Source organism: Bubalus bubalis, chromosome 4 (genome assembly GCF_019923935.1).
Source record: "Bubalus bubalis isolate 160015118507 breed Murrah chromosome 4, NDDB_SH_1, whole genome shotgun sequence".
Lineage (NCBI taxonomy): Eukaryota > Metazoa > Chordata > Mammalia > Artiodactyla > Bovidae > Bubalus > Bubalus bubalis.
In genome coordinates this window covers 148226786-148232425 of record NC_059160.1, presented here as the reverse complement: position 1 = coordinate 148232425, position 5640 = coordinate 148226786, and the positions used below count along the sequence as shown (strand labels likewise).

The following is a 5640-nucleotide window of genomic DNA, read 5'->3' as shown; positions in this document are numbered from 1 at the left end:
TAAATTTACCTATGTATTCTATTTTTTACTTTACATTTAAAAGGCAGAAAAGTTTAAGGCTCTGTAACATGAAACACTTTCAGTCCTTATTAAAAATAATGTGTTATCTTTCCCACATTCCCTTGCAACAACGTGAATCAGCCATAAGTATACATATATCTCTTCCCTTTCAAGCCTCCCTCCTGCCCAAAAACACCTGTTCCCGATATGCTCAAGGAGCTGAAGGAGAGCATGGACAAAGAACTAAGTCAGCAGGTGATACATGAACAACATGAAAATCAGTTTAAAAGAACCAATTCTGGAACTGAAAAATACACTAGAGGGATTCAACAGCAGGTTCAAGTAGGCAGAGGAATAAATCAGGCAACTTGGGGACAAGTCATTACAAATTATCAAGTCCGAGGAGCAGAAAGAGTATAGAAAAGTGAACAGAGCCAAAGGGACTTTACATGACACCATCAAACAGCCTAGTGCATAAAAGTATATGAATTCTTGAGGAAGAAGATTTCTGGGAGGTAATTTGAAAAAATAATGGTCAGTAACTTTGCAAATTTGTAGTCATGTCAGTCAATAGTCTGACAAATTCCAGAAGCTTAAAGAATCCCAAGTAGGATAAACTCAAGAGAATGACCCTGAGATATACTATAATCAAACTCTTGAAAGACGAGCAGCAAGAGAGGACTGAATTACTGTCCAAGGAATCCTGAATAAGATTATCAGTGGGTTTATTAGCAGAAACCTAGGATGTCAGAAGGCAGCGCTTTACATTTAAAGCACTGACAGTCAAGAACTTTATACACAGAAAATCTGTTCTACAAAAATAAGGGAGAAATTAAGACATTTGCAGATAGACAAAAGCTGAAGGAGTTCATTACCACTAGACCTGCCCTATAAGAAATGCTTCTAGTTGAAAGGGCTCTAGACATTGACTTGAAGCCATAAGAAGACATAGAAATCTATAATAAAGGTAAATGTATGGACAATAGAAAAATCAACATGGTGATGTTGGTTTATAGCTCTTTTCCTAGAGAATTTAGAAGACAAATGGATAAAAATAAATCTGTTAATGGGTACAATATATAAAGTTATAATTTGTGACTTCACTAACAAATGGGAGTGGATCTATACAAGGGTAGAGTTTTCATTTGTGGTTACAGAAACTTATTAATTCATGTTATAACTTTAGGATGTTCTATGTAGTCCACATGGTAACCACCAAGAAAATATCTAAACATATGCAAATAGAAATGAAAAGTAATCAAAATGTGTCATTACAAAGAAAAGGCAGTAATAGAGGAAAGGAGAGGGGAAAGCTCTTAAGATACAAAGAAAAGAATAGCAAAAGCAGTTTTGCCATCCCTAGCAAAGAATGTTCACACATTGCTGGTGGGAATGTAAAATCATTCAATCACTATACATTCCTCTTTTGAGTATGTTTCCAAAAGTAATGAAAGTAGATGCTCAAAGAGATATTTATTTGTACAGTCACTTTAATAGCAGCTATATTTACAATAGCCAAAATAGAACCAATCCAAGGGTCCATCAATAGACAGATGGATAAGTAAAAGATAAAGAGGACAGTTTTTAAAATAAAAATAAGTAAAAAGAAAATGACACTGAAATAAGCAAAGAAAATCTAACAGAGATAATGAGAATCCCTAAATAACAAAACCAAGAGAATCATGCTTAAAAATATTTCAAGAAAACTTTCTGTAGTGTGAAGCTGTTAATGGCTGACACATCCATTTCAAAGGCTTCATCGTAAACATACTGCCAGCTGTATGACACAGCTACAAGCAAAACAAACAGACAAGCAATCAGGCTGTCCCACCCCTGGAATTCCCCTTTTATTAATAGAAAAGTCCCATGTCCTAGATCAGCTGTCCCCAACCTTTTTGGCATCATAGACTGGTTTTGTAGTAGATTATTTTCCCATAGACCCGGGGGTGGTTTGGGGAGCATTTCATTTCAGCTTTCAAGAGCATTACATTTATTGTGTACTTTATTATTATTACACTGTGATATATAATGAAATAATTCTACAACTCACCATAATGCAGAATCTGGGAACCCTGAGCTTGTTTTCCTGCAACTAGATGACCCTATCTAAGGGTGATGCATGATGGGAGTGGCAGAGGAAGTTTCACTCTCATTCACCTCTCACCTCCTATAGTGCAGCCTAAGTCCTAACAGGTGGCTGGGGACCTCTTTCCTAGATAAATGACAATTCTACCATATCTGTTTTCCCTTCCCATGCTCTGGTCCCACTTATACTTGAAATTTGCCAGTACTGAGGCAGGCACAAAATCTCAGGCACCCTATCCTGGGAACTTAATAAAGGCAGAATCCTCCAGATTTGTGCTCCCCCCTACTCTACCCATGACCAACTCTGTGGCCCTGGATAGTGCTGTACCCTGTAGGATCTTTGAGTAATCTTGTTCTTTAAAGTTCCCTGATAGTTTTTGCTGACGTGCTCCCTGTAGTCATAGTTAAGAACCACAGGGCTGTTCCAGCCACAACATTGGCTCTGGTCCACGAAATGACTGTGGGGGCTCTCCACAAGTAACAGGGACCCAGGCAAGTGTCTCAGGCATTCCTATCCAACATTATCACTATGAGTAGGCTGAGATGGACACAACACTTTCCTAAAAATGTTTAAAACTATATATTGAAAGAGCAGGGACTTGTGCGCCAGAGAATAACAACTCAGAATAACCAACATCAATACGTACTTGTAAAATTACCAGATTTTAAAGAGGGAAGAAATTCCTTTGAGCATTTTGGCAAAAAGACCACATTACTTATAAAGGAAAGATAATTAGATCATTATTAGATGTTGACAGCAACACCTTATCCTAGAAGAAAAGAGCAGATATAAAATATATTTAAGATAGTCAAGGAAAGAAAATGTGAACAAAAGGTTTTATATATAGCATAACTAACCTTTAAGAATAAAGGCACAGACAAATCTATCAACATGCAGGAACTCAGAAAATATTGTTCCTATGACACCTTCCCAAGAAATCTAGAGAATGAACTTCTGATACCAGAATGGAAAGTATGAAATAGATATGAAAAATGATGAAAATACTAATTATCAAATCCATAGGATAGAGCAGGACCTACAGAAAAAGTTAACTTTTATAGTATAAAATAAAGATTTAAAATTAGTGTACTTATGGTGTAGCTACTCTGGAAAACAGTGTAAAGTTTCTTCAAGATGTTAAAAACAGAACTATGATCCAGCAGTTCCACTTCTGGCTTTTTATCAGCAGAAGTGAAAGCACTAACTTGGAAATATACATGCGCCCCCATGTTCTTTGCAGCACTGGACATGGAAGCAACCTAAGTGTCCATCAGTGAATGAATGGATAAAGAAAATGTGATATATACACACAAAAGAATATTAATCATCCATAAAAAAGAAGTTTTGTCATTTGTGACACCATGAATGGACCTTGAAGATTATCATGCCAAGTGAAATAAGTTGGACAGAGAAAGATAACTATTGAGTACGATATGATCTTACTTGTATGTGGACTCTAAAAAGACAAAATGGTAACAAAAACCTAAACATATAATAGATACAGAGAAAAGATTTAGTGGTTTCCACAGGTAAAGGGTTAGGGTAAAAAGGGTGAAGGTGATCAAGAAGTACAAACTTCGAGTTATAAAATACATAAGTCACGTCTAGCTGCCATCTTGCATCCCTACATGCATGTGCCTAATCTCAACTGGTATGCCCAAGACCACCTGAGCACCAAACCTAGTCCCCAGCGCAGCCCCATTTCCGCTTCAGCAAGATGAAAAGAAACCATCATGAACCAGGAGAAAGTTGCCCACACAAGTGTGCACTGGTGGGAAAGGAACTGCTTGCAGAAAGAAGAAGGTGGTTCATAGAACAACCACGGCAGACGACAAAAAACTTCAGTTCTCTTTAAAGAAGTTAGGGTTAGACAATATCCCTGGTATTTAAGAGGCAAGTAGGTTCACAAATCACGGAACATTGATCCACTTTAACAACGCTAAAGTTCAGGCATCTCTGGCAGCAAACACTTCCACCATTACAGGCAATGCTGAGACACAGCAGCTGACAGAAATGTTACCCAGCATCTTAAACCAACTTGGTGCAGATAGTATGACTGGTTTGAGGAAACTCGTCAAGCTCTGCCCAATCTGTGTACGGAGGAGCACCACTTGCCAGAGAAGAAAATGATGAAGGTACAGATCTAGTGGATAATTTTGATGAGGCTTCCAAGAATGCAGCAAACTGAATTGAGTCAACTTCTGAAGAAGATAAAGAAGTTACTTGGAGCTGCTATTTCACATTATGACTGCTTTTAAAATGTTGTTTATGGATCTGATAACATCTAGATCTCTAGTGTCTTTAAGCCAGCCACTGGACACTGCAGCTCTTTTCAGTTTTTGCTTATATACAGTTCATTCTTTGCAGCTAATTAAGATGAAAAGCCTAAGAATAAAGTTTGAAATGAAGATTAATAAAGTTCTTTGCTTAATAAAAAAAAGTCACAAGGAAAAAATGTAGCTGTGTGTGGTGATGGATGTTAATGATTATTGTGATGATCATTCTGTAATATAAATACTGAAGCATTCTGTTATACACCTGAAACTAACACAATGTTATGTGAAGTATAACTCAAAAAAAACTGAACATTCCCAAATGTCAGTGGTGCAAAGGTTGAGAAACCCTGATTTCAGTCATTTGATTAAAAATAGCTGAAAGAAATAAACTAATTGTGGTGAAGTGCTTGTTTGAAGAAGCACTGCCTTTAAAGTTTTCAGCTTGTATTATAGTTGAGCCTGATAGATATATTGATCAGATATGTTCTTCATCTTATTCATTTTTTCTTGGAACAATAAAGGGCATTATAAAAACCATAATAATCTGGTTTCCACCTTAAGAAGCTGGAAACTATACAATAGAGAATATTAGCAATAAAAATAAATGAAGTAGTAATACAGGCTACAAGGTAGATGAACCTTAAAATATACTAAGCAAAAGAAATTAATCACCAGGGGCTGTATATTGGTAATACAATGCCATGTATTTGAAATGCCTAGAATCAGTCAGTCAGTTCAGTCACTCAGTTCAGCTCAGTTCAGTTGCTCAGTCATGTCTGACTCTTCAAGACCCCATGAATCGCAGCACGCCAGGCGTCCCCATCCATCACCAACTCCCGGAGTTCACTCAGACTCACGTCCATCGAGTCAGTGATGCCATCCAGCCATCTAATCCTCTGTCGTCCCCTTCTCCTCCTGCCCCCAATCCCTCCCAGCATCAGAGTCTTTTCCCACGAGTCAACTCTTCGCATCAGGTGGCCAAAGTACTGGAGTTTCAGCTTCAGCATCATTCCCTCCAAAGAAATCCCAGGACTGATCTCCTTCAGAATGGACTGGTTGGATCTCTTTGCAGTCCAAGGGACTCTCAAGAGTCTTCTCCAACACTACAGTTCAAAAGCATCAATTCTTTGGCGCTCAGCCTTCTTCACAGTCCAACTCTCACATCCATACATGACCACTGGAAAAACCGTAGCCTTGACTAGACAGACCTTTGTTGGCAAAGTAATGTCTCTGCTTTTGAATATACTCTCTAGGTTGGTCCTAACTTTCCTTCCAAGG

At 37.9% G+C, this 5640-nt stretch overlaps 1 pseudogene; it reads left to right on the top strand.

Annotated features, from left to right (window-relative positions):
* Window positions 1-3807: 3807 nt before the first annotated feature.
* On the top strand, window positions 3808-5198 carry LOC123465738 (annotated as a pseudogene).
* Window positions 5199-5640: the final 442 nt, after the last annotated feature.